Below are 17,016 nucleotides of genomic sequence, written 5' to 3'. Positions count from 1 at the left end.
TATCCCGTAGAAATATCGGTATAAAAAGTTGCCTATATGTAATTCCAGTTGTCCAGCTGTCTACGTACAAAATTTAATCGCAATCGGTTCAGTAGTTTTTGCGTGAAAGAGCAACAAACACACACACATCCTCACATTTACAATATTAGTAGGAAGTACGATTTTAATACATGGTCTCGTAAAAGAGTAAATATAATGTCTATTTATCTAGTCAGATCAATCTAGAAAACCTTTGGCTAACTTTATCATTGAAAACAACCAAATCTCTTTATTACAAAGTTTGTACAACGAATCATCATAACATCACTAGGTACATTTTCAATTATGATATGCACGACTTTTATATGAATATTATTTATATATGATCTATTCAATTCCGTTGCTAGTATAAAATAGTTCTTATGACACTTTATGTAGAGTTGTAAATCGAGGGATTATCTGCATCTTAAATCAAAACCCGTTTGTGGGTTGTTCAAGTCTCAAAAAGAGGTTTCATTAAATTACATGTTATTTGTTTTTTATGACTTACTCGAATATATTATAGCCAGCTACTAATTAATCCATCAAATATAATTGGACATGAGTTCTATAAAATCTTCGCCAAACATGTTTTATTTTAAACTAAATAGTTTAATAATAATTATACGCTGCACAGAAAGATATCGCTGCTAATATTATAAACGCGAAAGCTGTGTCTGTCTGTCTCTTCTTCATGTCTAAACAACAGCATCGATTTGCATGAAATTTGGTACAGAGGTAGTTTGAGAACCGAAAAAAGGCATGTGTTTATCCCGGACATTGCAAACAGGAACTATGTGGTAATCCCCCACAGGTTTATGGGCGGTTGTGATTGCTTAGCTCAGTTGCCCGCTTGTGATATAAAAAATAATAATTAAAATAGTCAGGTATAGTTCTATAAATGCATAACTTTACGAAATTAAAATATTCCATTGAAGCCATTGTTAATTGATAATAACAGGATTTCCCGTCATACACATAGTACTTTATACATATTACCTATACACCTAAGTGTATAATATAGACTGATTGAACGCACCAATCTCATAACTAATAGACCGATTTCAAACATTCTTTTACCCTTGGATACGGTATTCCTGTGTAATAAATAATATATAACACGGACGAAGCTGGGGCACATCGCTAAGTCCGTAATTTAGTACTGAATAATGGTCCTGAAAATGTCGAAATGGTAGCCTAATCGAACTGTATAGTCTAATCTATACTAATATTATAAAGCTGTTTGTTTGAACGCTCTAATCTTAAGCACTACTGGTCCGTTTTGAAAAAATTCTTTCAGTTTTTGATAGCATTTATTGAGGAAGGCTTTAGGTTATATACGTACCACGGGCGAAGCCGGGGAGGACCGCTAGTGTGTTATATAATTAACAAGTTGCCTTGGCTTTACGAAAATATTCAATATTTATTGAAGTGAAACTTCTTTAGAATCGTTGTGATTTCAAACCTGATGCAACGGAAAAAACGACAGGTAAGAGACACAAATACAAAAATGTGTAGAATGAAGCTGGCAAAGAATGAGACAGAAATATACATGCTATTTTATATTTTATATATATATTCATCTCATTCTTTTGTCGATTTACTGAAGTTTCACTTCTATCGTGTGTGAATCGCACACACACCTTTTTTATATTATCTAATAATGTATAGAGACTCTGAGTCATACAAGATTTCAAATTGCTAACGTACACAAAATGTTAGCTTTTGAATAATCAAATAATCACTAGGTTTTTTTATCACTCTTTGAGACTTGCTGGCGTTTCAACCTGTTTTAAGCTAGAAGTGTCTATAAAGAAATATCACTATAAGTCTTCTTGAATGGTGATGAAGCTAAGGTGATTAATTATATAAATAACGCTATTACTTCACTGTGTATGCATCGATACACGACAAATGACCTCAGGCACAAAGATGCGAAGGTTACCTTAGTAATTATACAAATGGCTTGACACTAAATGCATTTTCTTGTATAATACGCATTGATATGTCCAGTGAGTTTTTATTAGTTGCTAAAATAATTATCTCAATGGAAGCAGATTAGAAGAGAAGCGCAATTGCAGAGGGTATGTGCATATTCGTGGCCGGATTTTAAGGGGTAAAGGATGAAGAAAGGATTGACGAGGGAAATAAATGTGGTGGGTCAAACGATAATTAATAAAATTGTTTGAAAATATATAACAATCAAATTATAACAAACAAATTTTATGAGCTTGCTTAGTGGTCGATCTTTCATCCTATTCTCTACTCACCCGTATTCGAAGCGAACGAAAAAATGATACAAAGAAAAAATTCGCCTTCCATTAAATAGATATCGAAGAAACTCTTTAGATAAGTACCAACGATTAGACCCATTACGTATAAAAAATAGTATAGCAATATACCTCGTGTATTCAAATGCCAAAAAGGTAAAATAGAATATAACCTGATGACCAACAACCATCTGAATGAATCGTCAATGCAGAAATATGAAGAATGTGCGACGTGTCATTATTGATTCATAAATATCACGTTTTTTTTCTTTTTTTCTCTGCTATTATCTTGTGCTCTGCAATTGATTTTGAGTCTTATACATTATGGATTAAAGTTCTTTTGTTCTTGGCAAAAACAATCGAATGTATTCTAAGAACGTCCTTTCTTAGAGTGAAATAAGACAGGTAGTGTTCCGAAGCGTAACTTTTTACCCCATCCCTTTTTTTGCTTTTAAAATCTCATAAATTCGACAGTGACCAATGATCATTTGAAAATTCAAAGTTGATCGTTTTATCAACCAATTCGGCAATTTTTTTAACATTTTTGTTAAGGCACTAGGAAGGTTCTCATGGTGAGAAAAAACGTACGACAGGTGAAAACGGGCGGAGTGCCTATATATATTACAAAATTTTATAATATTACTAGTATAATATTATGTAATGTGTGCTATCTTAGGTACATTCTAGTATTCCTGGTCCACCTACATAATCAATGAAAACAAAATACGATTCATGTAGGTAACTAATGTAGGTTTATATTTCATGTACCTAATGTAGGTACAATTAGTTATTTGACATATAGTGGGCTTTTTGATCGAGTACTTTTTTCATCAATCTGTTCTTTGCCTAACTTTAGACGTATCGTTTCCAGGAAGAAAATCGATCTAGACATTATTTATCAAAGCATGTAATTATATGCAGATAATAAAAAATCTAGTCTGGACTGTTCAGTATTGAAAAGGTTCCTCGCTCGTCGGAAGTCAGTTATAACTGGTAGGTTCTTAGAACTCATCAAAGACAATACAGCGCATTATAATCTTGAATAATTGATCAAGTGAATATATTTTATCTGTAAATCTCTGATTCACTTTCTATATAGCAACTTATTTCTTCACATTGTTTAAACTAAAGGCTACATTGCTTAGTGACTCATTATGTATGCCTATATAAATATTTGTTCAACTGTCAACGTTTTGAAATAAATACTGCCCACTTGATTTATAAACCTATAATAAAATGTAACCACTCTTAATATCATTTATATCCTGGATGAAATTGATGGACGAGTTTTAAAAAGCATAATATTTTAAAAACCATAGAAAGACATGTTATCCACGTACAATACGAGCGACTCCGCGAGCAAAAGCAAGATGAGATAAAGATGTTTTTTTGGTTTCTACGATTTAAAATATCTTGAACGATTAGAAAGCGAAATAACCTATTTCCGAATTTACATATTAAAGACTGTTTAAGGGATTTTAAACGCGATATATTCATTATATTATTAACCCGACGTTTCGAACACTTTACAGCGAGCGTGTGCCCGAGACCACGCCTTTAATTTCTAAATGTATAATACTTGCATAAAATCAAACACGAGAAAATGCTATTTCCGAATGACAAAAACTTAGTTATATAGAATTTTTTTTATAAAGCATTTCAATGCTATAAAACTTTTTTTTTTTTTTTTTATTCGTGATAGGGAAGCGCTTGACCACGATCTCGCCTGATGGTAAGCTGAGATGTGGTCTAAGATGGAGCGCGCTTCCCTAGAAAACTTAAATTTAAGGTATATAGGTATAAGGTATATAGGTTTTAATGCCAAGTCGTCCCGGGGGAAGCCGGGACGGGTGCAAGTCAATAATAAACGATAAAAAGTTGAACACAGGCGCCCCAGTGATTTATGGCAGCCTTGGTGAGATGCAATTATTGTAATTAATACTAAATATAGTTGACGTATTATCTGACCGCACGAATATGTGAATAATACGTTATTGTAGTTTATTAATAATGTTTTATTGTATAACTAGCTGTTGCCCGCGGCTTCGCACGCGTTAATTCGGAGAAATTGAATATATGTTATATATCATATAAACTATTTCTTTATTCTCTTGGATCACTCTATCTATTTAAAAACCACCAAAATCCGTTGGGTAGTTTTAAAGATATAAGCAAACAAAGGGTCATAGGGACAGAGAAAGCGTCTTTCTTTCAAAGTTCAGTAGTAAAAATTTTCTACGTTTATTCAATTCCGTATTTGCAATAATTCAACGACTTGAAAAGCTCTATATACGTGAAGTGAGTTCTCAGTATATTTTCGTATGAATTTGTTCGCGGGATTCGAACCCGCGATTAAAGTTTTTCTATTCTTTCAAAATTTCTCATTTATAAAGCATTTCAATGCTATAAAACTAAACATTTAAGAAAATAGTGTGTTTTCGTCCATGAACTTAGAAAAAAACAAATATGTTGTCTAAACAAAGAAATCTATTATATATTTAGATGCACCATCCATTAAACATCCGCATATATATCACCGTGATAAATACTGTTATTGTAGCCTAACGACTTCCTCAGCGCTGCCTAAGTGACGATGGATTTATGACCTAGACTGATCTAGATGTGGACATTGGCTAATGCACTAATTAGCGTTCAGCTGAATTTGAAATATATTGTGATTGAAATATAAGGCTGGAAGCAGATTGATTTTAAGGGACCCAAAAAACAAATTAAATGATGCAACATACTCAACACACTCTTTTTGTCTAACCCTAGACTCATTGTTATGTATATCTTGAGTAAAACCATCTGACTCGACGCTGTTCTGCCTTACTCTTATCATTTAGGGGCATAAAACAGATGCTTGCCGATTATCAGATTATCGATATGCACACAAAATTTCATAATATGCGAATAAATATAGTGACACGAGAATTTTGTATATATAAGATATAATCCTACTTTCCTACTTCCTACTAATATTATAAATGCGAAAGTTTGTAAGGATGTGTGTGAGTTTGTTGCTCTTTCACGCAAAAACTACTGAACCGATTGCGATGAAATTTGGTACGTAGACAGCTGAACAACTGGAATAACATAGTAACTTTTTATTCCGATATTTCTACAGGATACGGACTTACGCGGGTGAAATCGCGGGGCGCAGCTAGTCAACTATATAATTGTTAATGTATATTGAAATATTTGTGATACTAACTGGCATTAGTCACATAGCAGCCTAGGTAGCATTATACATTTTAGAACCTTAATATCGCTTAGAACATTCCGCTTTTACCATACCTAGGACTTAGGTACAACGCAACACAAAGGAATTCCCTTACAGTCATTCGAGCTATTTGCCACAAAGCCTGCCAATTATAATAGGAATGACATGCGAAATTGTACTCTAAACTATAAGTAATATAGTATATTTTCATTTGTAGCTTACGGTCAGGTAAAACCTCTATGTGTTAAAAATAATTGACTTGTGTAAAAAATTGGTTGTGAGAATTTGTTCAGTTTTAGCTTGTTTTGTTGAATGTTTAAATACATTGTTGTTTAAAAGTGTCACGTAAAGGAATTTTCGGTATATCCATTATTTTATTAAGATACTAATTTATAAGTCCGTTTTCAACGTGTTTTTATGAACCTCACAGTTGGTGTATGTTTTTTATGTAAGGGTAACATTATTTAAGAGTGTTATAATATTGATTCGTTGACTGAATTAAATTGACATCTATTAATGGAAACAAAGGTGGTATTTATCGGATGTGAAACGTGATTAATGGATGTTTTATCAGTCAACACTAAAGAGTAAGTATGATGACGGGTAAAGTTATACATAAATTTTAACGACTTGCCTAGGCAAATAGTTAAATGTTATAAATCCAAAATTTGCCTATATAATTTAATAGAGCGGCGTTTTAATTAAGATATATTAAACGGCTGATTAAACTGCGACGAATAGACGTGGAAATATAAAAGTATATACATCGCGCTTAAAATATATTTCAACTATGTTTAAAACCTTGTCTAAATGTATTAACCATAAAAATATTTTTTAATACATGTTTCCGAAGTCATAAGGCAGTTCATTTAACAGTAATCAATTAAAAGATTAAACCAAAGCACTATTATTTTGTAAATAATGAAAACTGTTATTTCAATAACAACGCAATTTACATATGCGGTATTTGATCACCTCGTCATGGTTGGGAGACTGGTTACAAAGTGATGCTAACACTGAAATGAAGTTAGTTTTTATGTTAATATTTTATAGACATCCTGTGAACCGTTAACAATTGAATAAAAATGCCTTTTTGTGTTGTAGGCATAGCATTCTCTGTTTGTATATAGCATATACTTATAGTTAATGTAATGGTTATAAATATATTATTTATAAAAAAATTTCATAAACTGGTGAAGTTTTTTTTTATGTCATGGCGGGAAACCGAGCTGGCGGCCCGCCCGATGGCAAGCGATCACCACCGCCCATGAACATTCGCAGAGTCTCAGACCTCTGCGAATGCGCTCACCGCTTTTAAGGGGTAAGGGAAAGGATTGATGACTGGAAAGAAGGAATGGACTGGGTGGGCGAGGAAAAAGAAATAGGCCTCCATAGTTTTAATTATATGAGATACCAAGGGATTGTCGTTGTGATGGAAACATTATTTTTATAGCATAAACTCCAACCTCCATGGTCTGTTTTAACATATACACGACTAGCTGCACCTATGAGCAAACGCGAGTATTTCTTTACCTCATGTGCTAAGCGTCTGTCTGTCTGTATGTCTTATGCGTCAACTACATCACTTCCAAGTAGCATTAAAATCCGTTCAGTGGTGTTCATGTGAATAAATAACTAACATCCATACAAACATTCCCGTTTGTAATATCAGTAGGATTTTTTGTATATATGATTTTGCAATACTAATGTTTTATTAAATTTTATAGAATGAGATTGCTTTTTGAAATATTTCGATAAGCACACGCGATAGGTCGCGTGTTGCAAGGTTTATCACGCTTACCTTATAAAAACATTCTTGAATCATGTGTATAGAAACTCATTGATTTATGTTGTAGGCAAGTGCTTGTAAAACCTACAATCTAGTTGACTTCATTCAATTTGATATAATTGTATAGCTTTACTTGTATATTTGTATGTTCGAGTTGTTGACTCGATTTTGACCCATTGAAATAGTCAGATATTTTAGTTCAAATTTAATACACGGTGTCAATAAAATAATTTCATGAGCATGTCTTATTGCCAATACTTCTCTTTTCTAATTGTATTTTTTATTTTAACTTATATTCTTTATCACTTACGCGGATAACGCATTTGCAGAGGTTTAGCCAAACTTTACATAATGTTCATGGGTGTTCGCTTACCGTCAGGCGAATTATTCAAAAAGTTATAAAATACATAAAACAAAATATATCAATCAACTGTTCATTTGTATTCATTTATTCACATGAATATTACCTTGAAACCTTTTCAGAACACGTTCTAATTGCCTGTCTTTTTGCAATATACACATCTTCTCTTTCTACATTTTATAGTTGACATTTCAGACTTGTAATTACAATGGAAAATATTTATATGCGTTTAAATAGATATTACGGATATCAGTGAGACTTGACTTTTAATTGTTCTGTATCAAAAAACATAATCTTTGCTGGTATAACAGCTAACTGGTAGTGATCGCTTACCATCAGGCGAACCACCAGCTCAGTTGCCCGCTATGATACAAAAAAAATAACTTGGCTCCTTGATTAAATGCAATTACGATATAGGTCAGGTATTATTATAAAATCATTGAAAGAGGTTTAGGGGCTAAAAAGATTAATCTACCTAACTAAGTCTGTATGTGATTATGCGACAAATCTTCAGTTAATACGGCTTAAGCACATAAATACGAGATATTAAAAAAATACATTAGTAATTATCAAGTAGGACTGAACCTCCTTCATACGCTTTACGAAGGTTAAAATAAAAGTAAATAATTGTATCTAGAGACTGTATCTAAATGCACATTTTATTGCCTTTAATTAAGCATCGTAGTTATTGAATAACTATTGTCTATGATATCCATTAATATAATTCTGTATTTAATGTTTTCTTATTAAAAAAAACATAAACACTAGTTTACCACCGGTAGCGCTGACGCCACTTGATAACCTTAAAATAAGTCGCAATTAATTCATATTACATCGTAATAATAATTATTGTTTATGCACAATTAGACGTTTCCTGCATATTTAATTAATTTACAATATTGTATCACGCCCCATTATGGGACAACGCCATCTAGGAGGCGATAGGAGATTTAAAAAAGCGCCATCTGTTGTCGAATAGATGTACAAAAATAATTCGTAACTTCGAATTCGCAGCTTCTACATTAATAATCAAATACACACATGGTTACATTATTATGTGTTTAATTAAATTATCATTACTGAATTATTTGAATACTAAACGGCTCGGCATGATATTAAAACTATGCAAAGGTGTATTTTATCTTTGTTTTATGCGAATCTTATCTCTGCTAAAAAGACAGTTACTGTTAACATCCGTTTATGCGAAATTATTGGTACGGAGGACGTTTGGAATATCGAAAAATTGGCAAAAAGCGAAATCCTCTATTTTCAAACTTGTAACAATTACGTTATAACAGCAAAATATGATGATGATGATATGAAATAACATAAAGCGCATGTATAAAATGTTATAAATATTATGGAAATATGTTTAATGTTTTTCTATTTGTATTGGCATGTTAGCTACAAAGACACCAAAGAGTTATTAGAGAAAAATAAAAAAACACAAGTCATAAAGTTTTTAAATACTGGTTATCCGATCTCGTTTAACTACTTAGACTTCAGAGATTGAGACGAATTCCTCCATTGGCCAGTGAATAAAATAAAAGGATGTATTATTTTATTAAATAGCGACTTTTATCGGATAAACTTTCCCTATCCCTTACCCTTTAGAGCGAGCACCACATTCGCAGAGGCTACCTCTACAAATGTTCATGGGCTGTGGTGATCGCTTACCACCAGGCGAACCACTAACTCATTAGCCCGCTAGGACACAAAAAAGTTATGCTCAATGAGTCCTACATATTAAAAAAAAAATATTATTCAAACTGTCAAACTTTTTAAGTACAATTTTTTTTGGTTTCCATATAACACTATAATTCAGTTAAATAATTATTTAAATTCATTCATTCACAAACGGATAACCACGTTAACATCAACGTAATATTATGTAATGATAAAATATTTCGTTCATTCACTGAGTTTATAATTTATGAGGAAACCTTACTCAACATGGTTTACTTGTAAATCGCCAGCGATGACAGATTCAAACCCGCATCGTTTCATAAACAAAGAAACTAAAAAAAACGTTTACTTATCGAAGTAAATTATTGTACAATATCTTAATTTCTTTATAGATAGTGTAATTACAATCATGCCCGATATCTGAATTTATGTCTGTATTTTTGAATGAATTTGTTTACACATCTTGTTTTTTGTTTCTTTTTGTTTGTCGTATCAGAATTAAATTCCTTTGGAAACAATAAGTAGACACGTGAGAAGATAACTTTATCTTTTCTTTATTTACATTAAGATAAGCATTGATTTCTCTTGATACAAATTCGCCCACTTACGTCTATAACAATATTAGAATGTCAAAAAATTTAATCAAATAATAAAAATGACAATTTGTACAAAGTACTTATTTCTTGCTAGTGTGAAATCCACTTAACACCAATTGGAACTTGGTCGAGCCGCGGCCGGCGAATGATCAACAACGGACGGAGTACGAAGCAGTTAGAATTTGACAGCGACTGTGAAAGCTACGTCGTTCGGTTGCAAGACGCAACTGAACTATCGCGCGCATTTCGTGTTCGTCCAATATTCAAATTTGGAATACTCACTTGAAATATAGATTAATTTAAATATCGTTCTAATTACATTGCATAGATAATAAAAATAAGTTTCGATTCGATTGTTTCTGTGTCGACTGAATTTGTTCGAATTTTGAAGTGAATTTGTGTTTTCCGAGTGTTAAAAATATTTTAAAATGTTTGTGGCGTCTGTGGCCGTATGCTAATTTGATTCGACTAGGATATTTGGTAAGCCTTTAATTTTTTTCACATTTTGAGTTACGTATTTAATATTTAAAATTTATAAATATTTTATTTTCATATTTAAGTATATTTACTTTAAAGTAGCAGAAATAATATTAGGTATTACGTATAAATATATGTGATATCTGCATAGCTAATATTTTATTCCTAGTATGGATAAATTTACGATCATTGAAATATAGAATATTCTTATATTCATGAAAGTAATTAAATCTCATTACACTAATATTACCGCTTAAAATGTGCAATTAGCTAACCTCATGATTTTATAGTATACTAGCTGCACCCGGCAAACGCTGTTCTGCCTTATTCTTATCATTTAGGGGTGTGAAAAATAGATGTTAGCCGATTCTCAGACCTACCCAATATGCTTACCAAATTTCAGAGGAATCGGTCAAGCCGTTTCGGAGGAGTATAGAGATTAACATTGTGACATGAGAATTTTATATATAAGATAACATTATATTATATATTAATATAATGTTATCTTATATATAAAATTCTGTATAAAATTATAATCAAATAATACCATTCTTATTGACAGTACCAACGCTTATTTACTTACAAAATAAGTACGTACGTAGTCGTCATAGCAAAATACGCTGTTAGTATAAGATCAAAAAAGGATTAAAAAAAACTAAATCCTAAAAAAAATCTAGCCAGCAAGTTACTCTCCTAAAAAATGAACTAAACAATACGCATTTTTGAATAAGAAATTCCAAAAAGTTCCAACATACATCTTTCGTTCATAATATCTATTAATAGAATTAAAAAAAAAAGAATTTTATGTACACATTTGAAAGTTGCATTTATCTTCATATAAATACTATACAAAAAGTAAACCATGTAATAACATGATAATAAAATATTAGATAAGCATTCAAACAACATAAATATAACACATATTAAGTAAGAAGTGACTGGGATGCGGAATGAAGAACTTATCGCTGACCTGTCGTTCAATTTGATACATTTGATAATAGCATACGTCGATGCTAGGGTTGGCACAAGTTTTGTTAAAAAGAAATAAATAAAGAAAATACGTAAAGTAACGTTAAGTGAATATTTATAGGAATTATATTAACATTAAATATAAATAAGGGATATTTTTACTCTTGATAATCATGCAAGATATATCTGATAAAAATAAATAAACTATATTGAATGAAAAGAAATAGAAAGCTGTTTTAAATTATACCTACAATATTTAACTAACGATAAAAATTCAATATCACATTATAAATGAAATACAACCACTTAGGTTGTTAATTTTTTTTTTTTTTGTAAATATCTGATGAGCTTTTTAAATGAGGCCATTTGTAAGACCATACACGGTCAAACTAATGATGCTGTCTGATTTAATAGAATCTATCGGTATCAACTTGTTTTTATTTAAGCTCTACATGGCAGTATCGTTGATTAAGTACTTAGAAAATGTTATCTAAACCATTTCACTCAATGATACTTATAAAAGAAATAACACTAATTATGTTATGTCATGTAATGGTTAAGGTAACTGAGGTAAAAATGAGTGATAGTAGGTACAATTAATTCGCCTGTTTGTAGGCTATCTTCGATTCTGGTGTATGACTTTAACATTATATTAATATAATTAACAAATAACCTATATTTTAATATGACATAACAAATTATTTTTCAAACAAATCAATCAATGAATCCCGATTTTGAGATGGAACAAAGCAATTTGAATAAGTTCACAATCCTATGTTACAATAATTAAATCAGAGCATAATAATTGATAATAATGTTGTACAATTAATTTTCGAGTGCCAACCCTAGCCGCTAGTGCCTTGAACTTAAACGCGATAACCCGTTCCGCGTTACTATAACACTTGCCGAAGTTCCGCATAATAGAGCAATGTTACCTCACTTTTTTGAGACATTTCGTTTAAAAAGCCGAAACTTCTTATGCGTGGCCTTATATCTTTTTAGATTAACAATTAATAATAAAAAATTAACCAATTTTTTTACATTTATTTAAATTATAGTTAGTAGTTTTAATTATATTTAAGCTATTTACTAATAACAAGAACGCTTATGAACGAAATTCGTCTTTGTCAATCTAATGACTAGGTGACATTTGTTTTTGCGTTATGCGTTTTGGCGCTCCTTACGATCTGGCGGCTACAGCTTGATTCAGATGTCAATCAAAACAATGAAGTAAAATTAAACGAACGTCTTGTTTATAATTTTATTTATTATTACATTTATTAAAAGATTTCCAAAAGAGAACGAGATTATCGATTCGACTCCTATTTTTTTACCACAGAACTTTACTGGGTGAAACGATTTTCATTATCTTTTTTAATTAAAGCTGGTGCCTCTCGTGTGACTAAAATTTGTTTTAGTTCTGTCAATGTAGAGGCGCTTTAGCTTTTTAATAAAAATATTTATTTTTTATTATCCACTTGACAATTTTATCGCAATTGAAGTGCAATACATTATCAATACATAGTATAAAACAAAGTCGCTTTCCGCTGTCTCAGGTCTTTAAAATTACGCAACAGATTTTGACGGTATTTTTAATAGATAGAGTGATTTAAGGAAGGTTTATATGTATGTATCAAGCATACTTGCACCCTTGGGATCGTCATTTTATAAAATAAATACACACACTTAAAACAATTCTCGATTGGCTCAGTGATTAAACTATATTTCACGGACTGTATACTGGCCGCTCCACCCGCTCTCTCCCAAAGGAGGCACTTTTTATGTCAGAATGGGAACTGAGCTGGTGGTTCGTCTGATGGTAAGCGATCAACGCCCATGAACATTCGCAGAATAGTGCTTCCTCGTGCCCGCTTTTAAAGAAAAGGATTGACGAGGGAAAGGAGGAATAGACTGGGACCCTTTCCAGACATTCCTTAGAAGAAAGAAATGAAAACTTCCAATAAACTAATGATTAAACCCCACTGTGTTCCATCGGCTCCCTTTCAGAGGCGGGTTCGCGGGTGGTAGAATTCAAACGCCATCTTGCTGCAGTAGCTTGCCGTATTTATTCGTAGGGATCAGCTATCGACGAATGAGTCTATTTTTACGTGACACATTTGTGACACTGATCGATCGTTGGTTTGATATATTATAAACTAGCTGCGCCCCGCGGTTTCACCCGCATAAGTCCGTATCCCGTAGGAATATTGGAATAAAAAGTTGCTTATGTGTTATTTCAGTTGTCCAGTTATCTACGTATGAAATTTCATTGCAATCGGTTCAGTGGGTTTGGCGTGAAAGAGTAAGAAACATACACGCATCCTCACAAACTTTCGCACTTATAATATTAGTAGGATAGGACTTACAACTAGCTAGAGCAAGAAACTTGTCTACTATGACTATAATATTTGTACCATTATTATTAAAACTTATTGAAACTTCACAGCAATCATTATTTTATCCAAAAACGCTACTTGATCTTCGAAACTCGTGAATCATATGTTTCGAAATAACAAATTTCGCTTATGACATGTCCTTAAAAAATTCGCTTACTAAATATAGGATATCAGAGGGAAAATCCACATGGATCGATCGTCATATACTCGCTCTCTTGAGAGGTCCGGCATTTCTTTGAAATATGAAGTAACTAGCTGCGCCCCGCGGTTTCACCCGCGTAAGTCCGTATCCCTTAGGAATATCGGGATAAAAAGTTGCCTATATGTTTTTACAGTTGTCCAGCTGTCTACGTACCAAATTTCATTGCAATTGTTTCAGTAGTCTTTGCGTGAAAGAGCAACCGACACACATACATCCTTATAAACTTTCGAATTTATAATATTAGTAGGATGAAGGTAAGAACTGCAATTTACTATCAGTAATATTTCTTCTTTCTTTATTTCTTATAGTTTCGGTTATCAACAAAGCAAGGTAGTAGAAGGTAATTTAATATTGGGAAGGATGTTTAGAAAATAACGTCATAAAATTGTCATTATGCCCACGTTACAGGCCCACGAGGCTAGTGTTGGCATCCTGGGTGAAATAATATCAAATTTACTTAGTTAACTAGCTTGTTTAGTATTTATTAGTAAATATTTCATTTATATAGCATTTCAATGTTATAAAATTAAAAATTAAATATTTTTCTCTTTACTTTTTTTAATTCAATTTACCATGTTATAGAAGCTTATTAGAGAAGACTAGACCGAAATTATCGCGACTTCCACATGCATTGTATTACTTTACTCATATATTGGAAAAATATCGGAATATTCTCAAAAACTCCTCATATGAAATTAGTTTTAACGCGGCAATACGCAGGCCTATAGTAGTTTTACATAAAACTAGCTATAATATAATTTATAGCCTATGTTACTTGGAAATTTAGCTTTCTAATGGTAAAACACCTATTTTTTTAAACTTTAGTGTTGTCAAACAGAAAAGTGAAGTCCCGTATCCCCTACTGGGGTATGAGGCAGATGATATACATCTGTTTCTCTGATCGATTTTCTTTATGGACAAGTAGGTGATCAGCTTTCTGTGTCCTGCCAGACCGAGACATTTTTTTTTGCATCCCACGGGGAATAGAACCCAGGGCCCCTCGGTTCTAAGCTCACGCGTTAACCACTGTACCAAGGAGTCAAACAGAACATTTATTCAAATAGAACCACATAATATATGACGATCTAAGTAACTATGTATATATATATATATATATATATATATATATATATATATATATATATATATATATATATACTAATTGTTACTTCTGAGCGTTTTCATCGCTCCTACACACGAGTACAAACTTTAACAAAACACAATTTTATTTATACACATGGATTTATGCACGCGATCCCACGTGGGCGAGGAAGTTGTTACAGATTTATAGTTTTTCGTACGGATGATGAAATAATAAAATTATTTGATAATCCCATATCTCGGGATATGTATTACAAAATGATTTATTTATTATAACTGTTTCTAGAGATTGTTTTAAGGTTAGAGAAAGTTCGTTGAAATGTCGGTAGGAGAAGCCAACTAGCTTTATTATATTTTATGTTATTTATCCAAAGACTTAGTATTGCTGGTATAGCTGGTATATGGTTATATAATCTGTGGTATTACTATTATTTTATACTTCAATGATTTGGTACTAAATGTCAATCTCATATTTGTTTATGGTTTTTATTACTATCAACGTTAAAACTGACTGGTGAATTAATCTATACTAATATTATAAAGCTGAAGAGTTTGTTTGTTTGTTTGAACGCACTAATCTCAGGAACTACTCATCCGATTTGAAAAATCTTTCAGTGTTAGATAGCCCATTCATTGAGGAAGGCTGTAGGCTATATCTGTCCCACGGGCGAAGCCGGGGCGGACCGCTAGTTATAATGATAAATGAATAAATAAATTCAATCAGCAGTTTCGGAGATTTCATTGATTTTATAAACTACTTTCTAGTATTCAGCTCCCGTTAATTCCAACGTATTTATTACATTAAAATTACAAAATTTTTATAGTATCCGTCAGATATCAAATACACCTTTGGTAACGGGACTGTACTTTTCAAAACTACGTAGTTTCTTATTTACCAATGTAAATATTATGGGTGTAAATTTATATAGAAGCATCTAGTATTATCTAGAATTATCTAGTTAACAATATAACGGTAGCGGCTGTTTAAACAATCGGATGTTAAACAGAGGTTTTGCATATTCCTCGGGTTTCAGTGGAAATTGCATTAAATGGATCTGCTAACAAGGCAACCAATATTGCAATACATGTCTGTATTTTACCGCCATTTGTCTATTGGACATTGTTTATGGTATGCAGGGCTGGCTGGTCGCTTGCTCCGAATGGGTGGATTTTTTTAACGTTTTCCTAGTTCATAATAACATCATATTAGCCTATATAATTTCCCACTGCTGGGACGCAGGCCTCCTATGAGGGTTCAGGCCATAATCCACCACGCTGGCCAAGTGCGGGTTGGCAGATGTCACATGTCGTCGAACTTTTGATTCTGGTCCATATAACCTATCCAAAAATCAATAATAATAAAATCAAATCTAACTGATAAATATACATCAAACTAAATAATGATCAAAATCCGTTCAGCCGTTCTAGAGGTGTACCATGTGCGATTTTTAAAGAATTGCAATTTACTGTCCCTACTTATGCCTTTCTCTCCTCAAAGAATAATATACCTTGCTACTCATGGAACAATGTTCAAATTTGATTAAATACTTTTTCAGACAAAAATTCTTTCTTCTTATTGATATTCCCACGCTAAAATTCGTTTGATCAGCGGCCAATTTGACCCAATTACCAGGAGAGCATCACGTGTGAAGAGATCTGCGTCTCACCACTAGTCTTGACAAGTGCTAATGATGGTACACAGGTTATTAGCTACTGGAAGAGTCAATACATCGTGTCATTTATTTTGTTGAAAGTGGTGTAAAACGCTTAGTTGAAACCGAATGTCAATGATTGTCTAATTGTAAATATGTTAATATACAAAACATATAAATGTAAAATATCCAGTTATTAAAATAAACATACATATATAGTGTAAAAATATACAAACTTTATAGAACAAGGGTATTTTACGTAGAACGTCAGGAATG

General features: G+C 32.2%; 1 protein-coding gene across 2 annotated transcripts in view; it reads left to right on the top strand.

Annotated features, from left to right (window-relative positions):
* LOC119831910 (phospholipid phosphatase 2-like) overlaps positions 1 to 17,016 on the top strand; it is a 73,607-nt gene that overhangs the window by 3,023 nt on the left and 53,568 nt on the right. The window contains exon 1 of one of the 2 annotated variants that reach the window (XM_038355481.1): positions 10,124 to 10,423. The exons of the other annotated variant lie outside the window; for it this stretch is intronic. The gene's annotated coding sequence lies outside the window, so the exon portion shown is untranslated. Of the gene's footprint in view, positions 1 to 10,123; positions 10,424 to 17,016 lie in introns of those variants that run through there. 2 annotated transcript variants of the gene reach the window in all.

The sequence above is a fragment of the Zerene cesonia genome, chromosome 14 (genome assembly GCF_012273895.1).
Source record: "Zerene cesonia ecotype Mississippi chromosome 14, Zerene_cesonia_1.1, whole genome shotgun sequence".
Classification (NCBI taxonomy): domain Eukaryota; kingdom Metazoa; phylum Arthropoda; class Insecta; order Lepidoptera; family Pieridae; genus Zerene; species Zerene cesonia.
This window is presented reverse-complemented; position numbering and strand designations above follow the sequence as displayed.